Source organism: Bombina bombina, chromosome 2 (assembly GCF_027579735.1).
Source record: "Bombina bombina isolate aBomBom1 chromosome 2, aBomBom1.pri, whole genome shotgun sequence".
Taxonomy (NCBI): Eukaryota; Metazoa; Chordata; class Amphibia; order Anura; family Bombinatoridae; genus Bombina; species Bombina bombina.
The window spans coordinates 1,345,525,230-1,345,552,248 of record NC_069500.1 but is presented as its reverse complement, the minus strand read 5'-3'; the positions used below and the strand labels follow the sequence as shown (position 1 = coordinate 1,345,552,248).

The 27,019-nt window shown below is 41.1% G+C and overlaps 1 long non-coding RNA gene across 1 annotated transcript; it reads right to left on the bottom strand.

Annotated features, from left to right (window-relative positions):
* Nucleotides 1-5,538: 5,538 nt before the first annotated feature.
* Nucleotides 5,539-6,023, bottom strand: LOC128648293 (uncharacterized). Its single transcript, XR_008400563.1, has 2 exons — nucleotides 5,732-6,023; nucleotides 5,539-5,651 (listed from the first exon to the last, which is right to left on the bottom strand). It is a non-coding gene; the product is annotated as an uncharacterized LOC128648293 (long non-coding RNA).
* Nucleotides 6,024-27,019: the final 20,996 nt, after the last annotated feature.

Sequence of the window (27,019 nt, the reverse complement as noted above, 5' to 3'; positions counted from 1 at the left end):
AATCCCACTTGATCTGGGTGAATTAATTTAAGAAGAAGTGGATTTAGGCGATTTGCTAGAATTTTGGTAAATAGTTTGATATCCTGATTAATCAGGGAGATGGGCCTATAATTTTGGCAGTGTTGTTTGTTCTTGCCTGGTTTTGGGATCACTGAAATTCTGGCCATCAACATTTCTCTTGGTATTTCCTTACCCTGCATCAAAGCGTTGAATACTTTAACTAGTTGTGGTACTAGTAGTGGCTGTAGTGTTTTGTAGAAGATGCCAGGATAGCCGTCAGGGCCTGGGGCTTTGGATCCTTTAAGGTTTTTGATACTAAGTTTTATTTCTTCTTGTGTTATGGGGCGATTTAAGGAGTCTAATTCTTCCTCTGTTAGTGTTGGTAATTTACTATCTCCAAGAAACGATATTAAGTCTGGTGTTTTGTTTTTGCCTTTATGTGAGTTAGGAATATTATACAGTTTATTGTAGTAATCGGCAAATAAGTTAGCAATATCTTGTGGGTCATTAGTGATTTTATTATCTGGGCATTGTATTTGTGGGACGGTTGTGGCCCTGACAATCTCTTTCAATTTATTTGCTAGCATCCGGTCTGGCTTGTTTCCGTAAATATAGTATTGCGTGTCGACTACTCTGATTGATCTGATGGCCTCTGAGTTTAAGAGTGAATCTAATTCCGCGTTTTTGTTTTTAAGCTGGGTAGTTAGTGATCGTGAAGGATTGTTTCCTAATTGTGACCTAAGTCGATTAGTCTCTAATTTTAAGCTTAGTAGTTTAGCCTCTCTCTGTTTTTTTTGCTTACTAGATTCGGATATGAGTAGGCCTCGTGTGTAGGCTTTCAATGCCCCCCATTCTAGTGCTGGATTGTTAGTTGAGTTATTGTTAATTTCTATGAATTCAGCCATTTGTTATTTAATCAATTCTAAAGTTGGGCCTTCTTTAAGTAGTGATGCATTGAGTGTCCAAGATTTTGTTCTTTGTGGGTTAACTAGTCCTGCCATCGTTGTCTCCACTATGGAGTGGTCTGACCAAGAACAATTAGTAATGGTTGTATTGATTATTAGGGGGACCAGAATTTGGCTTACGAATATGTAGTCTATTCTTGATTGTGATGCATGCATGGGAGAGTAATATGTGTAGTCATGTACCCCTTGATTCATTGCTCGCCAACTATCAGTCAGGTTATGGTCTGAAGTGAAATCTAGCAAAATTCTATTTGATTTTGTGGAAGAGTTGGTATGTGCGGAGGCTTGTGAGGATCTGTCAATTTTATCATTCATGGTGAGGTTGAAGTCTCCTCCTATTATGGTTTTATATTTTTTCCACAGTGTTAAATGTTTGCTGAGTTTGGTGATAAAATTAGATTGTAACTCATTTGGAGCATATACATTCACTAGCAGTACTGGGGTGTTGTGAATAGAACCCTGTATTATGATGTATCTGCCCTCTCTATCTCTTATTATGGATTCCTCATGGAAGTTTAAGGATGAATGGATTAGCACTGAAACTCCACATTTCTTTTTTGGGCCAATGGCATGGAATTGTGTCGGGTATACTTTGTCCCAATATTTGGGGGTAAACATAGACGTGAAGTGTGTTTCCTGAAGCATCACTATTTTAGCATTCATGGCTTTATATTCTAAGATTGCTTTTTTCCTTTTGATATCTGAGTTTAATCCCCTAACATTATGCGAAATTATTTTTATAGACATGGGGACTGTTTAGGGGGAATTTTCATGATGTGGTACCTGTGCATCTTTTGGGGTTGTGTCAGGGCTTCTTCCATTTGAGGGGGGGCCCCGCAGACCAGGCCAGTCTCAGTTCTCGCTACAGAAAAACATATCAAACCGTTATAAGAGTTAATAGGTAAATCTAGTCTAGCAGGTTTCTTGACGGTATCTAATGCTTTTGTTGTAGATGACGTATAAATCTCCTTATATGTAGCATGGAGTAACCAATAAAAAAATGACCAAAGATATAACAATAGTATTTTGAAAATCAACATTGGAAATAACATTGTGTAAGTGAGTTGAAAAAACAATAACATTCAGGCAACTTTGAAACCTAAACTCAATTTTAGCTTATCCTTGAGTATGGAGTTAAGTATATCGGGGGGTGGGGGGGGTTTGAGGGAGTGAGGTTTTGGGGGGGGTGCAGGGGTGGGTGGGGGAGGGTGGGGGGAGATCCTGAGAAAACATATAATTGGAATAAACATCATTAATCCCTCTTGAAGGGGAATATGGGGAGTACAATGTATAGAACCCTCTGGGAGGTTAGTTATATCTCATGCAGCCTACCAGATAATAAGCTTTAGTGCGCCTTAAGTTGGCTGAGGTAGTTAAGATGTTAATACGGGAGTCATACCTTTCAAGGGTGAGGGTTGTATAACAAATGTGGCTCATAGGTAATAGAGCTCAAGTTTAGTTAAATAAGGAAGAAAATGAACATAACAATACCAAACCTGTATAACAAAGAAAAGATAACATGACAGTCCATGTTGGGCAAGGTCCAACCTAAAGAAACAGTTTCTGTTTAAAGTAAGTTAGTCTTGTTACACTCAATGAATTATATTCTACTTAGCTCTCAGGACAAAGTGCTCTCAGTCTCATCCGAATCAGCTTCACCAGTGTCCTGTTTGGGAGCAATTCTTTGTTTTTTTGCTTTGCCACTTCTTCCCACTGGTATTCATTCTTTCTGGAAAGATTTTCTTGGTGGTGAAGGTCCAGTAGGAGTTGTTGGTAAGTCAGCTTGGATTTGAAGACGTTGAAGCAGTACTCTTCCCTCCTCGAGGGTATTGCAGCTGTAGCTTCCGTTCTGGTATGAGAAAACTAGTTTGAAAGGGAAATTCCACCTATATTTTATATGTTCCTTCACTAGGGCTGCAGTAATTGGTTTCATTTCCCTTCTTTTTCGGAGTGTGATGGGAGCAAGATCTGTGAATATTTGAATGTTGTGTCCTTCAAATTCTATGTATTTTTTTTCTCTGGCTGCTTTCAAGATTCTTTCTTTGACGTGGTAATAGTGCATTTTCAGGATTATGTCCCTATTTGCATTTTGTTGGGGTCTTGTAAGGGCCCTGTGTACCCTGTCCATGAGGAGTGTAGATGGATCAATATCTGGGACTAGTTGTGTGAACAACTCAGTAATGGTTTCTTCTAAATTTTTGTAAGTCTCTGGTAGGTTCCGTATTCTTAAGTTAGATCGTCTTGATCTATTTTCTAGATCCTCTATCTGCTCTTCAAGCCTGCTGATATATGTCGAATTATCTTGGATAGAGTCTCTTAAAATAGGGATTTCCTCAGTCACATTGTCAAGTTTTTCCTCTAATTCAGCAGTTATCTCCCCTATTTCCCTGAGATCTTGTTTTATTTCTGATAGAGCTGTCTTGAATTCTTCTTGAAATAGAGATTTAATCTGCTGTAGAAGCTCTTTGTTTGGTTCTTCTATTCCGGCTCCCTCATGTATTTCTGAGCTCTGTGCTTGTGGGCTAGTTATAGGGTTAGGAATACTTTTATCAAGTCCTTTATGCTTTGATTGAGATCTTGACAGGCACTCTTTTACTGTTTGTGATTTATTTTTCATCTTGAGGTTTTCAGTGGGTGGTGAGATGAATCTTTTATGGGGTCTTCCTTGTAATGCAGCTGTTTTATATAGCCCTTGTGCTAGTTTATTCTCAGGATCTCTAAGTGCTAATTAAGAATTTTTGTTCATAGCTGTTGTTACCCCATACTCAATAGGCAATCGTGTTCGATGTTCAGGCCTCTTAGCTGCCTCTTTTCACATCACTTTCACATTTAGCTTATATGAGGAGGAGTATGGTGGTAGTGTGAAGTCTCTCTTGTCGAATGACTTGCAGGCTCCTGTTAATCCCCTTCAGATATTCCCAGGTCACCAGTATCATTAGTGATAGCCTAGGTAGAGGATTTGGTTTTGTTGGAGTCCTATAAGGAGACTATTTAGGAGTGTTGGAACTAGCACTCACATTGGCGTGATTTACTGAGGAACACTCTGTTTTCCGTGTGTCAGTGGTTATTACCCTGTTTTGTTCTCTGAATATTAGCTAGGATAATCCTTGGTGGGATTGTCTCTGCACTGTCAGTTGTGTCTGAAGCTTAATTTGTATGGATCTGTACTGACAGTGCTGGTATAGTGTATATGCGTGATCAGCCAATTATTTTGTTGGCCTATATGATAACTTTATATGTCCAGGGTCTTTTGCTAGAGGTTAGGCCTGAATTGTGATAGTCTTGAGGACTGATTGCTGTGCTTACCCCTCTCAATGTAGCGGGGTCTGTTAATAGCTTACTGTCCTGAGTCCCTCAGTTGGGCCTAGCTTAGTATGCTTGCAAATTGCGCAAAAACAGTATGGCGGAAATTCGCGCCAACGCCTCCCCTGATTACTTTCAAGTATTGATTGACTTACTTGTGATAGAACCTCTCCGTGGAGTAGTGACCTTATCGGGTGCTGCAATTGCGTTTGTGGCTTTTAGATCGTGGGAGGTCGCATGTGCGTCCGCATCTGATGCTGAATGGTAGGCCTCCGTGATCTGAATCTTCTGGGCCAATGTGAGTGTTGATGGTATCACTTCACCTTGTATCTTGGAGTCTGTTGTGTCCCTCCGGAGCGGGGCCCCGACCCTCCGGAGAGGCACAGTGAGGCCAGGTTAAGGGGTTTTGAGATTTTCGGCAGCGTGTAACTTCTGCAGCAAAGGTGGCGGGTCTCTCCCGCAATCTTCCGGCAAATGTTTCCAGAGGGTTTGCAAGGTTAAGTTAGCTGCTGGTATTTTCCCCCTTACTATTATCTTTTCCCTTCGATTTCTGGGTCTATATCGAGGTTCCGGATGGGCCGCAGCCGCGGTCTTTCCTGCTTTTCTTCCGGTGCTGGTGATCCGGTCCCCAACGATCTTGCTTAAAACCTTTCAGTTGTTGTTGAAAAAGGGTTGAACGCCTCTGCTAGAGCTCAGGGGTTGGAATTTAGGAAATTTTGCCTGAATTTATCAGCTTTATAACTACTTTTAGGAGTTTTATGTGCAGAGCTACACAGACCTGCGACTTCTCCTGTTGCTGGCTAGCTCCGCCTCTTCAAGATAACTTTTTAAATAATCAAGTTCAACTTTGGATAAAGGGAAAATGTGCCCACAAGGGATGTCTGCACCTGGAATTAACTCTATCGGGCAGTCATACTTCCTATGTGGGGGAAGATTTTCAGATTCCTTTTTACAGAATACATCCTTGAAATCTGAATACTCTGTGGGTATTTCGTTTTCTTGAGTATGTAATATATGATGGCTAGTGTTACAGGTTGTAGTGCAATAAGGTGATGTGAAATGAATAGTAGAATTAGACCAAGATATTACAGGATCATGCAATTTTAGCCAGGAGAATCCCAGAACTACTGGATAAAGCGGGGAGTCGATTACATCATAAGAAACATATTCTATGTGTGAGGATTGTATGGCTAACAACAGTGGAATGGTTTGAAAAAGAATTGGACCAGAGGAAATAGGGTTTCCGTCAATAACACGAGCTAAAACAGGATTCTGCTTTTTAATTAGTGGAATTTTATTTACAGTGACAAAATGTGAATCAATATAATTAGCGCTTGCTCCAGAATCAATAATCGCTTGACTGGTTAGCCGATGGTTCTCCCACTGTAAAACAAGGGGTAAGAGGAAATGAGTGGTTGAAGATTGTTCTGAACTACAACAGTAGGTAATGTCTATGTTCTTACCCTTCCTTTGACGAATCAGAAGAGGACAGTCCTTGACAGTGTGTTGAGCGGCACCACAGTACAAGCAGAGGTTGTTATTTTTTCTTCTTTGCTTTTCTTGTGGGTTCAAGGGACCTCTTATTACGCCAATGTCCATAGCTTCAGGAGTAGACTGTGGTACTGGTCTATTGTAAGAATGTGAGGCTCCAGATGTGATGGGACGTTTTGTAGTGAATTCAACTGAGCCTCGTTCATGCCTTCGTTCACGAAGACGCCTATCTAAGCTAATACTTAGATTAATTAATGCATCTAATGTGTGGGGTAACTCAACTCTCACTAACTCATCTTTGAGTGAGTCAGACAAACCTAACCTAAATTGGTTTCTTAAGGATAACTCGTTCCATCCACTATCCTTGGACCACCTCTTAAACTCAGCTATATAGTCCTCCACAGGTTTCTTATGCTGTCTCAGGGCTCTCATTGAATTCTCAGCAGTTAACTGGAGATAAGGATCATCATATAGCTGAGACATGAAAGAAGGTGTCCAAGGACTGTAGAATGGGGTCGTTAGTTTCAAAGAAACTGTTAGCCCAACTGCGGGGTTCACCCTTAAGATATGAGATTGTTGTAAGGACTTTTACCTGCTCTGTAGGATAAGTGTGAGGCTTAAGAGTAAAGAGCAGATAACAGGCATTTCTGAATTCCCTGAATGTTTTTCTATCCCCTGAAAAGACATCAGGTGGGTTTACATTAGGTTCAACGGTATGGGATACCTTTTGTTTTTCAGCAATCTCTTTAATATAATTTTTTAAAGTGGTGTTCTCTTGCTGGAGTGAGTTTAAGGCTGTTTTCTACCTTATCTGTTAAGGTCTGCACATGAGTAACTAAGTCTACTGGATTCATTATTGTGGCTTGATTATTATGTCAGGATATTCACCTGAATTGCTGAATTTCCTAATTCTATTTAGTGGAAGTCCAGATACTCTGTAACAGGAGGAGATCCTTTGGAGTTGAGACAGTCTGTGTGCAGCTCCGGCGTGTGACGTCACACCTGCAGTGTTACCGAAACCGGAAGTGTGAAACTGTCAGCTCTGGGAGAGCAGGAGTTTCAGGAAGACAGATTGATCCTTAGAAATTACTCCAATGAGATGGTAAGTGAGAGCGGATGCTCAAAAGGTGATAGCTGGTGAGAGAGGTGAGGTCTGCACAACAGAGATACCAGAATATGCAGGAGCTGGATAATTCTGAGCTAGTAGAACAAAATAATCAAGCAACTATTAGACTGTGGGAGGAACTTTTATACCTGATGATAGACACCTCCTATTAAAGGGAAAGCAAGGATAGGTGAAAGCATGACAAATATGTACAGGGAGTGCAGAATTATTAGGCAAATGAGTATTTTGACCACATCACCCTCTTTATGCATGTTGTCTTACTCCAAGCTGTATAGGCTCGAAAGCCTACTACCAATTAAGCATATTAGGTGATGTGCATCTCTGTAATGAGAAGGGGTGTGGTCTAATGACACCAACACCCTATATCAGGTGTGCATAATTATTAGGCAACTTCCTTTCCTTTGGCAAAATGGGTCAAAAGAAGGACTTGACAGGCTCAGAAAAGTCAAAAATAGTGAGATATCTTGCAGAGGGATGCAGCACTCTTAAAATTGCAAAGCTTCTGAAGCGTGATCATCGAACAATCAAGCGTTTCATTCAAAATAGTCAACAGGGTCGCAAGAAGCGTGTGGGAAAACCAAGGCGCAAAATAACTGCCCATGAACTGAGAAAAGTCAAGCATGCAGCTGCCAAGATGCCACTTGCCACCAGTTTGGCCATATTTCAGAGCTGCAACATCACTGGAGTGCCCAAAAGCACAAGGTGTGCAATACTCAGAGACATGGCCAAGGTAAGAAAGGCTGAAAGACGACCACCACTGAACAACACACACAAGCTGAAACGTCAAGACTGGGCCAAGAAATATCTCAAGACTGATTTTTCTAAGGTTTTATGGACTGATGAAATGAGAGAGAGTCTTGATGGGCCAGATGGATGGGCCCGTGGCTGGATTGGTAAAGGGCAGAGAGCTCCAGTCCGACTCAGACGCCAGCAAGGTGGAGGTGGAGTACTGGTTTGGGCTGGTATCATGAAAGATGAGCTTGTGGGGCCTTTTCGGGTTGAGGATGGAGTCAAGCTCAACTCCCAGTCCTACTGCCAGTTTCTGGAAGACACCTTCTTCAAGCAGTGGTACAGGAAGAAGTCTGCATCCTTCAAGAAAAACATGATTTTCATGCAGGACAATGCTCCATCACACGCGTCCAAGTACTCCACAGCGTGGCTGGCAAGAAAGGGTATAAGAGAAGAAAATCTAATGACATGGCCTCCTTGTTCACCTGATCTGAACCCCATTGAGAACCTGTGGTCCATCATCAAATGTGAGATTTACAAGGAGGGAAAACAGTACACCTCTCTGAACAGAGTCTGGGAGGCTGTGGTTGCTGCTGCTGCACGCAATGTTGATGGTGAACAGATCAAAACACTGACAGAATCCATGGATGGCAGGCTTTTGAGTGTCCTTGCAAAGAAAGGTGGCTATATTGGTCACTGATTTGTTTTTGTTTTGTTTTTGAATGTCAGAAATGTATATTTGTGAATGTTGAGATGTTATATTGGTTTCACTGGTAAAAATAAATAATTGAAATGGGTATATATTTGTTTTTTGTTAAGTTGCCTAATAATTATGCACAGTAATAGTCACCTGCACACACAGATATCCCCCTAAAATAGCTATAACTAAAAACAAACTAAAAACTACTCTCAAAACTATTCAGCTTTAATATTAATGAGTTTTTTGGGTTCATTGAGAACATGGTTGTTGTTCAATAATAAAATTAATCCTCAAAAATACAACTTGCCTAATAATTCTGCACTCCCTGTATTGCATGTTCAAACCTTAATACCATAAATAAAAACAGGTTAATAAACCGTTACTCCAGAAATATATAATGAGTTTTGGAAGTTCTAGAGCGTTGCCAAAATCTTTTCGAATCTGTGAACAATCAATTGATTCTTCCTATAGAAATAAGCATAACCCACAAGTATGGGTTTAAGCTATGCTGTGCCTGTGCTAGCTGCAGAAACTTTTTGTTGTGTTGAGTTGCAAATTATAGAGAAATGTTTTGACCCTATATGTGCAATATTCCGCAATATAACTCAGACACCAAAATTGGGGTATAAAGGCCACAGCACGGTTTTATTAAATTAACATATCAAAACATGAAACCAACTTATTGTATAATATAAATAACTCAAACTATCCAGGATGAAAGAGGGCCTTTCCGGTTTTCCCCTTCCCTTTAAAACTTAAGCTCCTCCCCAACAACCCATTACCCACCCAGCCAGGCTACATGCCCAATGAGGGTCAAATGCCCTCCCATGTATGGCCATGTCCGGGCTCCCTTGACCCTATATGTGCAATATTCTGCAATAATACTGAGACACCAAAATTGGGGTATAAAGGCCGCAGCATGGTTTTATTAAGTTAACATATCAAAACATGAAACCAACTTATTGTATAATATAAATAACTCAAACTAGGAGGTACACCCCTTTTACCCAACCAATTATTCCCCAGCAAGCACCCCCCACCACAAGGCAACTAGAGCCTAGCCCCGCCAACCGACTCCACGGCCTTTATAACCCCTTCCCTTAAATTAAAGTTAAATAAATGAAGCCCCACTTCATTAAGGTGCACACCATCCTTCAGAAAAAAAACAGCTGCCCGACTCCCCCTCAAATTCTATGTGCCGAATTGACACACCACCTCATTGCCTGACAAAGCTGCTCACCACCCTATTCACCTTTTTTCTGGACTTTTCAAGTTTTTTGACATCCCAGGCCGCCCTCCAAGACAACCGGGGCTCAATTTCAGACCAAATAACAACCAATCCAGGGAATAATTGTAACAACCGACCAACATCCCTCTTAAAGTTCTATACCAGCACTCTCTGAGGCATAAAACCTAAATCATTCCCCCAACATGAATCAACAACATACCTGGAGGGCGGAACAAACTGGCAAAGTTCACCACCTTTAACAAAACCTGCTCCCATTTCAAGCCCCAGAACCTCAGCCAACGGAACTGCACTGCACTGGCTTCAAAACCCAACTACACACCCTTTTCCTTAACAGAAGCTGCTTTTCTCGCCCAATATATATATATATGAATGGCCAATAATCAAACAAGAAACTGGACCTGAAAAACATAAGCACATAAAACTTCACATTACACCACCAAATGGAGACGTACATACCCCTTAAATTTCCTAGAAGCCCACCTCCCAATGTCTTTAATAGCCACCTCCCCAAGACCCAACAAACTAGCTTCCGTGGCTGCCCCGATTCTAAAAGAATGCGAAAAAAACTCAGCAGAATTAAAGCCAGCTAAGGACAAGGACTTCCTAAAAACTGATACAAACTGAAAACGGGAAAGGAACGTTCCATCCTTGTGGACCAAGAATGGACCGCCCCCAGCCTTACGGACACTTAAAAAAATTTTGACAGCTAATACTGGACAGCACACCCCACCAATGGCTTTCAACTGGATTAAACGTCCCCTACCCTTTTGGTCCGTCTTAGACCGACTCAACCAAATACATACCGCTTCCCCATCAAGCCACACGTCAGAGGCCTGAATCCCCCCACAGAGGCCTGAATCCCAACAGGGTCTCTTTTATTTGCACTTACCAATTCCGATACCCTGAACGCTCAACAAAAAGCTAACACAAACACTGACTGTAACAAGGCCACCTCATATTCTGACTCACCGATCCTCAAAATAGAAAGCACAACTTTAACCAAAATATACTAAACAACCTGTCTCCTGCTGTCCTTGGTACCCCCTCTTTTTGACCACCCTTTAGCAGCCAGCCTCACCACAAATGCTTTTGTCACGTCTTCCCATCCTAACAACTGAAACAAAAAGGCTAGGGCTGACAGCCTCCTCTGAACCATCGACTTTGAAACCCTGCTTTCGTTCCACTCTTTCATCTAATGTAACAAGGCTTCTTGCCTCCCCATGCTCCCCTCCCAGAAACCCCTACGCCCCAAAAAAATGACCCATTCTTGCCATACCTGGACGTAGGCCCTTCATGTCTTGTGAGCTAAAGCTCCCCTTACCAAATTCACAACCTTGGGCAGGCTGCCCTCCAAAGCTCTGCTTGACATTCCACTCCCATCTCCTCTGCCTCTGGTGCCAGTGCTCGGAAGCGGTCCCGCTGCGAATAGGAAATAGTGTCAGCAATACAATTCTGCTAACCAGCTATATGTACAGCTCTAGTCTAAACCACACATTACCCCTCAAGCATTCCAACACAAACAGGCAGAGCAAGTGGATAACTGATGGGGAATTCGCAGACAACTTATTTGTAGCCAACACCAACCCCATGTTATCAGAATGGAACGTCACCCTCCTGTTCCCCAATACCTCTGGCCATACAACCAAAGCAACCACCAAAGGAAACAGCTCTAGGAAAGTCACATTCTTCATCAAACCCGCTTCCAATCCATTGGCCACTGACCCGAGCACTAACGCCCCCCCCCCCCCCAGATAGGCCCCAAATCCAATGCCCCCAGCTGCATTTGTAAATAGCGCAATGTCTGAGTCTAACACTCTTGCCTGAGGTATCATCGTCCTCCTGTTGAACTCTTCCAAGAAGGACTTCCACACCTGAAGGTCAGCCTTGTGCTCCCTCGTCAGGCGCACATGGTGATGCGGCTCCTTCACTCCCACCATTGCCAATGACAGCCTCCGGGAGAAGACCCTGCCCACTAGAATGACCCTACAGGCGAAATTTAGTTTACCAAGTAAAGACTGGAGTTCCCTCAAAGTCACCTTTTGCCTCCTCATCATGACTGCTAACAATGTTTTCAAGTCCTCCAGTTTATCACTTGGCAGCCTACATTCCATTCGCACTGAATCAATACAAATCCCCAAAAAATTCAACGATGTACAGGGCCCCTCATTCTTCTCCTCCACCACCCGGATCCCGAACTTCTTCGCCACCCCTGAAATGTCTCCATCAATAACTGACAATCCTGCCTGGCAGCCGGACCCACGAACAGGAAATCATCTAGGTAATGCACTAGCCATGCGATTCCCGCTTCAACCCGAACAACCCAATCCACAAAACTGCTAAACTTTTCAAAATATGAACAGGAAATAGAACAGCCCATTGGCAATGTCAGGTCAACAAAGAAAGCCCCCTCAAAAAAACAACCCAACCAATGGTGGCATTTAGGATGAACCGGGAGTAAACGGAAAGCTGCCTCCACATCTACCTTTGCCAACATGGTGCCCTCGCCAGCTAACCGTACTAATTCTACGGCCCTATCAAACGAGGCATAACACACCACCGACAATTCCGGGTCGATCCCGTCATTGACAGACAAGCCTTTCGGATATGACAGATGATGTATCATCCGAAGCTGCCCTGGCGCCTTCTTGGGCACCACTGCCAGTGGTGAAACCCTCAAATTAGCCAGCGGTTACTCTGCAAATGGCCCCGCCATCCTACCCAATTGTACTTCTTTCTGCAGCTTCAGCCACACCACTTCCGGAAACTCCCTAGCAGATCTCAAATTACCGTATACCTTAGACCCCTCCCACTCAACAAAAGGAATTACAAAACCCGAACTGAAACCGGACAATAACAACTCTGCATCCCCCTTATGGACCTTCGCGTAACATTCTAACCATGGCACCATTTTTTCTACCTTCACCCGAGTCCGTGCTCGGTACAGCCACCTCTCCTGGCTTCCCTGCAACCTTACCTCGCTTGAAACACCTGGCCATGGAGTGCAACCCTCCACAATGGGAACACTCATGTTAATACTTACAAGAGGCCCGAACCTGCAAGTCCCGTCATTGAACTGGAAACACAACCCTTTCCGGATCGCCACAGCCCCAGATGTAGAGGCTCCACTACCAGCCCCACTTCCGGTTTCCCGAAAGGACTGGGTCCCCCTCAGTGGTGTCATTATCTCCAGCCAGATTCCCATGTCCCGGTTGTCAAAAACTCATCTCTAGCCTGACCGCAATTCGCTGGCGAAATTGCTCATCATAGCGCCACCACGCCATGCCCCCATAAGTTCTGTGCGATGATGCAATCTCGTTGAATTAGCAGAACAACTCCCAGCCCTGGGCCGGAAACTTTTCCGTGATGACACTAGCTAATATACAAAAGGCTCTGGACCAATTCGAAAATGTCTTCAGCAACTTCCTGTATCTCTTTTTTCATTCTTCCTCTTCTTTTTTTCCCGACTCCACCTTCGAATCCTCTTTAATCTCTACAAATTGATCTATAGGCAACAAGGAAAAAATTCCCAGGAACTCCCTTTTTCAAATCTTCTCTTTCAAATCCACCGGTAAGTGAAGCCCCAAAGGGCCAACTGAGCAAAGGCATGGCCTCTGGAAAGCTTCCTCGGAGACCTTCAATGCCCCAGTACCTGAGGAGGCGCTTGCCTCCACCACATTCTGAGTCGAGGGGGTCCCATGACCCCCCGCCCAAACCCGAAACCAGCTTTTCCACCAACTACCTCTCCACTTGGGCCACCAACTCCTTCAGCCCCTTTAATAAAGCTACATTTCCCACATTTACACTCACATCCATGCTCATAGACCCTGCTCCTTGAGGCGCCTCACCTGTGGATGATAGCGCCTGGCCCAGCTCCTGCCGTTGGCATCCAATTAGCCTCCCCTGCATCCCTGTGCTGCACCCCAATGCCTCAGTTCTCCAAGCCTCACTCCTCCTCCTGGGGGGCTGGATCTGGAGTGTGACCTCCGTGCTCTGGTCCGGCCCCTCCTTTCCCGATCCAACCTCGCCCAAGTTGGAGACCACCGGTCCCTCTCCCTGTCTGTTTGCTGCACTGGTCAGCGGTATCTCCCCCCTCTCCGTCCTTCGTGCCCTGCTCCTCTCCCTTCCGCCTCTCTCACACCCTGGGTTCAGATGCACTCCTGCAATGGGGGACAAACAAAACCTGATAAGGCCTCTCCCTGTATCACCTGGTCCACAGAGATGCCGGGGCCTTTGCCCCCCAGCCCCTGTTTCCCGCCCGACCCTCTGTGGTCGAGGACTGGCCTCGCCATGAACAGCGCCAGCAGAGAAGACCTGAATCAACCGTGACCAAATTGCTCACCTGGCCCATCTCCCCTGGCCCAGCTGATGTGCCCAATCTAGGATCATCTTCCCCAAAGTCGCTGTAAGTGTCAAAGATATGCAGGGAGTCTCCCTCCACCTCTCTCAGCTCATTGCTCGGGTCCGGAACTGCCGCTCCTACTGGGCTTGACTCCGAAGTAAACAAGGCAAACATGTGAATCACTATCCCTACCATAACCCCCTCTCCCATGCCCCCCACTCGGCAAAGTATAAATACACCCACCTGGGGGAGTCCATGCCAAGCCAAGCCATCCCCCTTGCTCCTGATCATACTATTTCATACTATTTTGCAAACCCTCCAGATACTTCAACTAAACTCCACAGGAGTTACCCCCCTACCCAAAATTGACCCTTTATATTAGACCTCCCCCTTCCTCACCTCTGCCTGACTGCAAACCCCCTTCCTCCGACATTCCTAACTATGAATCCTTCCTGCAGCCTAATCACAGCTTGCCCCCCCTACTAAACCCCTATACTCTTCAGAGGGGTCCTCCCCCCTGCCCTAAACCAAACTTACTGTCATGCTGCTATAATTATATAGTGAAACCCACTGCACTATCCCAGAACATATATCCTCCCTCCCTCTTCTGATAAAACTTCCCCGTAATGCACCCCATCCCAACCACACTGCAGCCCTTCCCTTGAGCCCCCACTATGTCTACATGCTGCAAAGACCTCAGCCTCCTTTGAACGCCCGCCTCCTCTCCCACTCGTTACCCCTCTCACATCACCCTCACCTGTCTGACGTGCCTGTTGGCCACCACTGCCTTCCACACTGTCTCTCCAACCCGTCATAGGCCTTCCCCAGCCGTGCACCCGCTCCTGCTCTAGTGGCTGTTTCAGGACCTGTCACTACCTGCTGCGCTCCTCCTCCTGCTGCTGCTCGTGCTGTTCCGTCTTCTCGCGGCCTAGCCCTTGTGGCCCGACCACTACTCGACCCTGTGGATGCCTGCTTGGAAGCGCCTCTTTGCGGCAGTGCCACCGTTGCTGCTGGACTCAACCTCTCAGGCGGCCATGACCACCGCACCGGCCGGCTCCGTGTCCCCTGCGACTCCTGTTGACTTACGCTCCCTTTCTGTGCCATTTCTTCCCGCACACCGGCCTCCTGAAGCAGCCTCATCACCCAGGCCGATCCTCTTGCACTGGACAGCGCCAAGGCCATCCATACCAGGTCCTGACTGTCTGCCATTGGAGGTGAGCCAAACACCGTCTCAGGTCCTGCCTGGTGTTAATGTGTGAGAAGTCACAGTGAGCTACTCCCCAACAGCCCATTACCCACCCAGCCAGGCTGCATGCCCAATGAGGGTCAAATGCCCTCCCATGTATGGCCACGTCCGGGCTCCCTAAATAATGCATTACACTTTAACTAAACCCCTTCGATTTTAGTCGACTAAAACCTACTGGAGATTCAGTCAACTAAAACTAGACTAAAACTAAAACAATTCAGATGACTAAAATATGACTAAAACTAAAATGGCATTTTAGTCAAAAGACTAAAACTAAGACAAACCCTGGCTTTGAGAGCCTGCATTGTGTGACTGTGTTAGGGACTCAGGTGTTGGAAAGGACCTTGACGTGGTGCCTGAGCTTGTCCCATTTGGCCAGATGCGGTGACTAACCTTTCCATTTTAAATCTTAACTGTGAGCTAGCTGGTTTACGAGAGCCAGGTTCCTGCTATTGCTCAAGTGTAAGAACAACTGAACGGGTGACCGGAGAGGAACCGGATACAGTGATCTCCAAGAAAGAACCAGTGTAGACTTCCTAACAGGTCTCAGAAATAAGCTCCTTCCATGGAAGTGCCACAATCAAACCTCTGACGATTCGTTTAACCCTTACCTCATTGGATTAAGGGTTGTTATTGTAAGTAGAACCTTAGCCCGCTATTAGGATATTTGGACGTAAAGAAGACTGCTCGATAGAAATTGCAGTTAATGCTATAAAGGACTTGCCTTTCTTTTATATATGGACGTTATTTAACTTTTTATTGCATTTACTATAATTTATTAATTGATTCTCTGGTACTTGCACATTTAGAAACTGATACTGTACAATATCGTGCCTGTTTAGTTCTCCCTAATGTGATACAGTTTATAGACCTAATCAAGTTGGTTTTGTTTGAAACATTTGTCTATTTTAGAGTCTGTGTGGTTCATACACACTCAGTTCACATATTTGTTTCCATACTGTATATACTTTGTATTTAAGGTCAGTACATCTAAGTGAATCTTCATATTAATATCATTATTGCATTCCTTTGACACTTGTATTTTTGAGCAAACAGGTACGTTTAGGAGGTGTAGCGCTGTGTAGTATACTACCACTTTTTTCTAAGAATCTTTTGCCGTGTATTTGAAAGAGAGGGCTTTTCAGATACACATTTTTTGTATACTCCAGCAGCTTTACCCCTTTATTATTGCTAGCACTAGCGCCTTCCAGTATTGTCTTTGCATTTGCAAGGACACTACTCCAAAACTCTTGTCTTGTTCTATATATATATATATGCTGATGAAAGGGAAGTTTTCCTCAAACGTTTCATTAAATTTATAGATGTATTTTGAACAAAGTCCTGTGAGTGCATTTGCTCAGCGGAATATATTATTTGCATCTTTGCACCCAGGCGGATGGCTATTGGAGGGTAGTGCTGTAGATTGAACATTTGATATATATATATATATATATATATATATATATATATATATATATATATATATATATATACAGATACTCGTCGACTTACGACCTATGCGACTTACGGCCATCCGTACTTACGACTATCGGTCGCACTGAAGAGGCGATACGTGCGCAAAGGCGGTACCGGTCGCAAAGGCGGTACTTATGACCATCGGTCGCAAAGGCGGTACTTACGTCCATCGGTCGCGCTGAGGGTGATGCTTATTTGCGTATGTGCGTAAAGGGGCAAGGAAGTGCTTGTGTGCGCAAAGGCGGTACTTACGTCCATCGGTCGCACTGAGGGTGATGCTTATTTGCGTATGTGCGTAAAGGGGCAAGGCAGTGCTTGTGTGCGCAAAGGCGGTACTTACGACCATCGGTCGCAAAGGCGGTACTTACGACCATCAGCAAGACTGCTTGTGTGCGCAAAGGCGGTGCTTGTGTGTGATGAGAAGTGACTGTAAGCAGCAGCCTTTGTATGGGTCTGACCATGTCGCAGTCCAAAAGGCCGGTACCGTGTAGTGGCAAAGAGGCTACAAAGAAGAGGAAAGCTCTTGATTTGGAGTTAAAAATGAAAGTAATAAAGCAGTATGACGAAGGTAAAAAAGTGAATGCGATTGCCCGTGATATGAAACTGTCGCATTCCACAGTTTCCACAATCATTAAGGACAAGGAACGCATACGTGAAGCTGTAAAAGGTTCCGCACCAATGAAATCAACAATAATAACAAAACAACGTCAAGGGCCCATTCATGAAATGGAGAAATTATTAATGTTGTGGATAGAAGATCAAATACAAAAACGTACACCCATAAGCCTTCTAACAATTCAGATGAAGGCTAAAAGTTTGTTTGAGACTTTAAAGGAGAAAGCTGGTGAGGATTACAAAGAGAATTTCCAGGCAAGCACTGGATGGTTTAAACGTTTTAGAAGAAGATTCAGTCTGCATAATGTGCGGGTTTCAGGAGAAGCAGCAAGTGCAGATTCAGAAGCCGCTGCAAAGTTCATTGACACTTTGGATGAATTAATCCAAGAGGGAGGGTATTTACCTGAACAAATATTCAACGTTGATGAAACGGGTCTGTTCTGGAAACGGATGCCTGAGCGCACATACATTCACCAAGAATCCAAAACCATGCCAGGATTTAAAGCATTCAAAGATCGTGTAAGCTTGTTACTTGGAGGAAACGTTGTTGGTTTTAAGCTTAAGCCATTTCTTATCTATCGCTCAGAAAACCCACGTGCATTTAAAAACATTAATAAGCACACGCTGCCTGTGTATTACCGGTCAAATGCTAAATCGTGGATGACTCAGGCATTGTTCACAGACTGGTTTGTTAACTGTTTCATTCCCCAAGTTCGTGAATATTGCTTAGGGAAAGTAATCCCGTTCAAAATTTTAATGATTTTAGACAACGCACCTGGACATCCACCACACCTGGGTGACCTTAATCCTGATGTAAAAGTGGTTTATATGCCACCTAACACAACACCACTCATTCAACCTATGGACCAAGGGGCAATTGCCACGTTTAAAGCATACTACCTCAGATCTACATTCGCCCAAGCCATAGCTGCTACAGATGCTGATGATGACATAACATTGCGTGATTTTTGGAAAAGTTATAACATTCTTCAGTGCATAAAAAATATTGCAGCAGCGTGGGAGGATGTAACAGAAAAGTGCATGAATGGAATTTGGAAGAAGTGCCTAAAACGATATGTGACCAGATTTGAGAGATTTGAAACAGAGGAAGAGCTTGATGAAATTCGAGAAAACATTGTAAGACTTGCAAACAATCTTGAATTGGAATGTGAAGTGGAAGATGTAGAAGAGCTGTTAGATTATGAGTCAAAAGAACTTTCAAATGAAGATCTAATAGAACTGGAAGCAGAGAGAGTTGCAGAGGAAAATAGGAGAGAGGAAGAAGACAAAGAAGAAGAAGAGCCAGAGAAGAAATTCACTGCAAAGGGGTTGGCTGAAGGCTTTACATTGCTAAATAAAGCTGTCTCCTGTTTTGAAAACATGGACCAGAATGTTGAAAGATTTAACAAGGTTGACCGTCAAATTCAGGAAGCTGTGCGTGGCTATCGTGAAATCTATGAGGAGAAAAAGAAACAAACGCGTCAAACAAAGCTCAGCATGTTTTTTGAAAAGAACACTGCATCTGAAACCCCTCCAGCCTCAACTCACCAAGATGATAATACTGTAACTCTGATGACATAACTGTAAAAGTACAGTAAAAGAAAAATTTAAGTTCAGTTACTTTTCTAAAAAATTTAAAGTAAAATAAGTGTTAAAGTTCCTGCAAACTACTGTACAGGTACAGTAAATGTTAAAATGTTATGTTATTATTTGCATAGTACTACAGGTAGAGTACAAAAAAAAATGTTATTTTATTACAGTACAGTATAGGTACAGTACAGTAAATGTCAGTACAGTAATAGTATTTGCACAGTAAATATTATGTTATTATTTGCACAGTACAGGTACAGTACAGTAAAGGTTATTTTATTATTCATACTGTGATGATACTGTATTAGTAAAGGAATTTAATTTAAAACAACTCTGGTGTTATTGTTATTATTAATCATGAAATGTCAGCCCAACACATCACACAATAGACCATATTATTTACATGCCATATATTTTGTCCGACTTACGTCCAAATCGTCTTACGACCGGAAGGTCAGAACGTAACGCGGTCGTAAGTCGACGAGTATCTGTATATATATATATATATATACAGTAGGTATAAATATATATTGTACCAAAATGTCATCAGATATATACAGAAATATGTATTTATGAATAAATAGAACATATTCTGCTATGTGAGGAACATTGGAATATGAAATATTATTATTGCATGTTAGGTTAGTGCACTTGGTTAAACACAATCAAGTTTACATGTGAGTAGAGTGCTATTTTTTTTCCCCACTTTTCACGCTCTATTGAAGACTATGTGGGAATATGTTAACGCAATCACGATATTATCAGTTTGGTTTTTGTGCGTGTCAGGTTAGCGCATGATAGATAACTTTTAACTTTCAACTTTTAATACCCGCTGTATCCCACACATCCAAAAAAACTTACTTGTAGCAGAGTTAGCGCGCAAGTGTGAGCAATAATTATCACCCACTCGTAATCTGGCCCTTTATATTACAATTTAAAAGTGTTTATTGTCCCTTTAACAGGAACTGGATTGATTGAACATCAGTCATCCTAGGGTCAATTCAGCACAGGGTAAAGGGACGTTAAACCCCAAAAAAATGTTTTCATGATTCAGATAGAGAATACAATTTTAAACAACATTCCAATTTACTTCTATTTTCTAATTTGCGTCATTCTTTAGATATCCTTTGCTGAAGAAATAGCAATGCACATGGGTGAGCCAATCACACGAGGCAACTATGTGCAGCCATCAATCAACAACTACTAAGAATAGGGTGTATTTTAATTTTACAGGCAAGTTTGTATTTATTTTAACTAGGTAGATTAGGGCAGTGATTTTCAACCTTTTTTTTGCCGTGGCACACTTTTTTACATTAAAAAATCCTGTGGCATACCACCATCCCAACATTTTGTTAAATCCTACATTGTAGCCTAATACAGCATATATATATACACACTGTACTATGCTGTAATGCCATGCCTCCTACAAACTATACATGACATATTGACATTCATTTACAAACAATCATAATGATTGTCTGTGAATGAATGTCAATGTCATGGTTGATGCCTGATGAGCCTCATACCTCCCAATATTTCAAAATTTGAAAGAGGGACACCCCCGCACTGTTATCAGTCTGCCGCGGCACACCTGAGGATCTCTCACGGCACACTAGTGTGCCACGGCACACTGGTTGAAAAACACTGGATTAGGGGTTAAACATTTTATTTTAGTGTTTGCGATGTGAGGGGGCCTCGGTTTAGGGGTTAATATGTAGTTTATGGGTGTTAGTGTACTTTTTAGTTAAGAGTTTTATGCTATGGGGTTGTAGTGTAAAACTCTTAACTACTGACTTTTAAATGCGGTACCAGTCTTGACAGGAGAGGGTGTACCGCTCACTTTTGGTTAGACTCATAATACCGGCGTTATGCAAGTCCCATTGAAAATATAGGATACACAATTGACTTAAGTGGATTTGCGGTATTTCCGAGTGTGGCCAAAAAAGTGAGCAGCGAGCCTGTCATTTCAAGACTCGTAATATCAACGGGAATTAAAAAGCAGCGTTGGGACCTCTCAACGCTGCTTTTTAACCCTAATGCACAACTCATAATCTAGCCGATTGTCTTTCTAAATCTTGAAAGAAAAAATGTGGGTTTAATGTCCCTTTAAGTGATCCAGCAAGTCAGAGAATACACAACCATTCTATTCAAGGTGTGAGACTAACCATGAGAATGTACCCATAACACTCCTGGACATACAACTTAATCTTAGTAGAAACAAAACTGACAATTGCACTGTTATGTTTTTTATGTGTTTATATAAAGGAGAGGACGCCATTTAAATGCTTATGGGAATTAGCTAATAACTCCAAACAGGAAGTAAGACTCGCCAATTCTAAATATGGTGCTACAAATATACAGGGAGTGCAGAATTATTAGGCAAGTTGTATTTTTGAGGATTAATTTTATTATTGAACAACAACCATGTTCTCAATGAACCCAAAAAACTAATTAATATCAAAGCTGAATATTTTTGGAAGTAGTTTTTAGTTTGTTTTTAGTTTTAGCTATTTTAGGGGGATATCTGTGTGTGCAGGTGACTATTACTGTGCATAATTATTAGGCAACTTAACAAAAAACAAATATATACCCATTTCAATTATTTATTTTTACTAGTGAAACCAATATAACATCTCAACATTCACAAATATACATTTCTGACATTCAAAAACAAAACAAAAACAAATCAGTGACCAATATAGCCACCTTTCTTTGCAAGGACACTCAAAAGCCTGCCATCCATGGATTCTGTCAGTGTTTTGATCTGTTCACCATCAACATTGCGTGCAGCAGCAACCACAGCCTCCCAGACACTGTTCAGAGAGGTGTACTGTTTTCCCTCCTTGTAAATCTCACATTTGATGATGGACCACAGGTTCTCAATGGGGTTCAGATCAGGTGAACAAGGAGGCCATGTCATTAGATTTTCTTCTTTTATACCCTTTCTTGCCAGCCACGCTGTGGAGTACTTGGACGCGTGTGATGGAGCATTGTCCTGCATGAAAATCATGTTTTTCTTGAAGGATGCAGACTTCTTCCTGTACCACTGCTTGAAGAAGGTGTCTTCCAGAAACTGGCAGTAGGACTGGGAGTTGAGCTTGACTCCATCCTCAACCCGAAAAGGCCCCACAAGCTCATCTTTGATGATACCAGCCCAAACCAGTACTCCACCTCCACCTTGCTGGCGTCTGAGTCGGACTGGAGCTCTCTGCCCTTTACCAATCCAGCCACGGGCCCATCCATCTGGCCCATCAAGACTCACTCTCATTTCATCAGTCCATAAAACCTTAGAAAAATCAGTCTTGAGATATTTCTTGGCCCAGTCTTGATGTTTCAGCTTGTGTGTCTTGTTCAGTGGTGGTCGTCTTTAAGCCTTTCTTACCTTGGCCATGTCTCTGAGTATTGAACACCTTGTGCTTTTGGGCACTCCAGTGATGTTGCAGCTCTGAAATATGGCCAAACTGGTGGCAAGTGGCATCTTGGCAGCTGCACGCTTGACTTTTCTCAGTTCATGGGCAGTTATTTTGCGCCTTGGTTTTTCCACACGCTTCTTGCGACCCTGTTGACTATTTTGAATGAAACGCTTGATTGTTCGATGATCACGCTTCAGAAGCTTTGCAATTTTAAGAGTGCTGCATCCCTCTGCAAGATATCTCACTATTTTTTACTTTTCTGAGCCTGTCAAGTCCTTCTTTTGACCCATTTTGCCAAAGGAAAGGAAGTTGCCTAATAATTATGCACACCTGATATAGGGTGTTGATGTCATTAGACCACACCCCTTCTCATTACAGAGATGCACATCACCTAATATGCTTAATTGGTAGTAGGCTTTCGAGCCTATACAGCTTGGAGTAAGACAACATGCATAAAGAGGATGATGTGGTCAAAATGCTCATTTGCCTAATAATTCTGCACTCCCTGTACAGTATTAGAGGAAAGCTCTTTAAAACAGGCACTCATTCTTATATTTCTCTGACTCCTCAATGTTTTCTTAACATGCATTTGATGTATTTTATATATTGCAATATATACTGTACGCACTTTTAATCTGTATTGAAATTACAATATAAATAAATGATAATGGTAGACAAAGTGTAAAAAAATATACAGCATTGCATATAGATAGATAGATAGATAGATAGATAGATAGATAGATAGATAGATAGATATATGAAAAAAGATATATAGATAGATAGAGATAGATAGATAGATAGATAGATAGATAGATAGATAGATAGATAGATAGATAGATAGATGAAAGATAGACAGACAGATAGATAAATAGATAGATAGATAGATATATGAAAAAAGATATATAGATAGATGATAGATTATAGATAGATAGATAGATAGATAGATAGATAGATAGATAGATAGATAGATAGATAGATAGATAGATAGATAAATAGATAGATATAGATAGAAAGATAGATAGATAGATAGATGAAAGATAGACAGACAGATAGATAAATAGATAGATAGATAGATAGATAGATATATGAAAAAAGATATATAGATAGATGATAGATTATAGATAGATAGATAGATAAATAGATAGATATAGATAGAAATATAGATAGATAGATAGATAGATAGATAGATAGATAGATAGATAGATAGATAGATAGATAGATAGATAGATAGATGAAAGATAGACAGATAGATAGATAAATAGACAGATAGATAAATAGATAGATAGATAGATGGATAGATCACATTAATATTCTTTGTGGTTAAAAGAACCACTATATTCATAAGAATAAGTTATATCAGTTATATATAATGCATTTTTCTTTCTTTTTTTTGTCAACACCCTTTTCATGGAAATAGATATTGAAGTGTTGTTTTCACTGAAATAATGGGAGTACTATTGTTAAATTGATGGTAGTCTGCACAAAAAATAAAAATAAAATTACTCTTTGGATTCCAGCCTCACCAAACTGGTTCATGCATAATAGCATATGATTGGAAAAAAAATAAAATAAAGCCATGATCTGAACAAGAATTTCAGTATTGTGCCAAGGTGGAAAGAATTGGCTTTAGAATTAAATTGTATAGCTATTTACATTGTTTGATTTATGTGTGCTATTCTTTGATTCATAAAAAAAGTTGCCCAAACATGTCCCAAGCACAACAAAGCCGTCTACTGTCTGAAACAAAACATGATTTGTACCACTTATAATGATATTACACCACTAAGCCAGAATAAGGGACGCATACAGTGAAATGTTATTATGTCTATCAATAATCTCATCTAATTTGATAAATTAAATTATATTTGGAAATATATAAAATCTTTTACGGTTTGCTGACAGAATGTTGTATTATGTTGCATTTATGGACTAAATTACAAGTGGTGTGATATTTATCGCTCACATGTTAGCTCCGCTAGAAGTAAGCTTTTTTGTGTGCGTTGGGTGGTGCTGGTGCACGTATTACAAGTTAGAAGAAGTAAAAAGGTTTTGCTTGAGCGCTAACCAGACGTTCTCAAAAAGCTGAACTTGGAATATCGCAATAGCATTAATGTATTCCCCCATAGACTTCAGTGGAACACGAAAAGTGAAAAAAAACCTAATACCCAACAAGTCGTGCAAAACCCGATCGCATTTTCTCAAGTGCGCTAACCCAACATGAAATGCTAATATTTCACATTTCAATGTTCTTCACGTAGAATAATATGTTCTATGTATTCTTAAATACATGAGAAGAAAGAGAGCGCAACCCACTCTAAGGGTAAAAATGTTTTAATATAACACGCAATGCAAGAAGTGCTAGTAATGCACGTACAGAATATAAAATTAAACAGGCACAATCATATAACCACAGTCCGGTTTGTCAGTATCAGCGTGTGTCTCGATGTTTCAGCAGTCCGTGATCACCTTCCTACACTCTCCGGAAAAGTTTCAGGGTCTCACGGTACTAGCAGGACCGTAGCTGAATCAGGCAGTTTCTGACTGTGGTAGATTGAAGTGCGTATACCTTTACGCGTTTCGTCAAGCTCCGGCTTAACTTTCTCAAGAGGATATATTAAATTCCAAAAGTCCGTGGTTTTTAAATGTTCAAGGAAAAGCGCGCCCCTAGCATCTCAAATTCTCATTGGGCTGACGCTTCCCTTTGTGATTGGCTTAATGTCCAGGCAACTCCCATATAAAATGGACCAATAGGAGCAGTCCAATCACGTCACTAGAAAAATAGGAAAAAACAACACAACGAACAACTTAAAAAGGAAATTACTCACAGCTTAATCAATGCGAGAATGCATATACATATAAAGAAAATGCTCGAATAGGTATAATGCAAATACTTATAAAATATCTGATCTTAAAAAATTTTAAGTACAAGGAAAAAGGAAGCGCTGAGAGTTCACATACTCAAACAAAAGGTTACCTATATATTTATTCATATTGAAAAGTTAATGTTGTTCTTTAAAAATCTATATTTTAAACACATAAATAGATCCATCATGTAAGTTAAAAGAAAATAAATATCATTACTAAATAGTTACAAGTTAAAAATATTTTATATCTTCCTATTTGTTAATAAAACTATATTAAAACTGTATTGAGAAATAGATTAAAATCACATAAATGCTTGTAGATCCAAATCGATATTAAGTCCTTTTTCATTAATGTTATTTAAGGTTTGCAATTCGTGGATCCAGAACGTTTCACGTTGTCTAAGACTTCTAAGTCTGTTCTTTGAACCATTAGGAGGTATCCAGTCAAGTATCATAATTTTTAATCCCTGTGGGTCCGCTCCATGGTGATTTAGGAAATGTAGGGGGACACTATGGTTTTCTACTTTGTTCATTAAACCTATTTCTTATTAGTCTTTTTGTAAGCCCTATGTAATAACAATGGCAATTACATTTAAGTAGATAGACCACAAAGGTGGATTTACACGTAAATTGGTGTTTAATTTTTAAAAGTTTTTGAATTGTTCAGATCATTGAATGAATCCCCTCTAATGATCTTATTGCACATATTACAGTTCTTGATACCACATGGCCATGTTCCATTAATTCTACTTAGCCAATATGTTTTCTCTGTATGGGGTACTTTATGTGTTATATTAAAACATTTTTACCCTTAGAGTGGGTTGCGCTCTCTTTCTTCTCTTGTCCTTGCAGTGTATTGTTATATCAGGAGCACAGCCCTGGTTGTCCTTTTGAGAGCAGCACCCACCGATTTACCAACCACACCTGGGAAGTATTTTACTTATTCCAGATAAGTGTTAAAACTGTTATTTGGTGTTTCGAATATTTATACATATATATAATAAATCTTCACTTAGATCTATTTAGCTCTGATTTGGAAATCTTGCTTTTTCCTTATATACCAACATTGTATGTTTTGAACATTAGAATATCCATCAGATTAACTCTTTACTCTGTGCAAAGAAGCGCAGCTTATACTTTGCTACTTGTATGTTATTCTTAAATACATATTTCTATATACATTTCATGATTTTTAGGTAAACTATATATCTATAACTATATATATATATATATATATATATATATATATATATATATACATACATGGTTTTATATAGGCATAGATATATACAGATATATCTAGGAATATCTATTTGAAAATACTTAGAACACAGTCTCCTATATGAAGAACATTAGAATGTAAAATATTTACAGTACAAATCTCCAAATTAGATCAAATATAAATTTGCTTAAAGGAACATAATACTCATATGCTAAATCACTTGAAACTGATGCAGTATAACTGTAAAAAGCTGATAGGAAAATATCACCTGAGCATCTCTATGTAAAAAAGGAAGATATTTTACCTCACAATCTCCTCAGCTCAGCAGAGTAAGTTCTGTGTAAAAAGTTATACTCAGCTGTTGCTCAGCTGCAGGTAAAACCCCCCCAAAAAAACCAAAGAAATGAACAGCAGCCAATCAGCATCAGCAGTGCTGAGGTCATGAACTCTTTTACTGTGATCTCATGAGATTTGACTTAACTCTCATGAGATTTCATAGTAAACTTCCTTAGACTCAATAGGGAAATAACATGAGAGTGCACAAGGCTCAATCCTTCGGCTGTCCCGGGACAGACATACTGATTTGCTGCTTAGAAGTCATTTACAATGGGATGTGGCTACTGAGGAACTTTTGAGGTAAAATATCTTTCTTTTTTACATAGAGATGTTAAAGGGACAGTCAAGTCCAAAA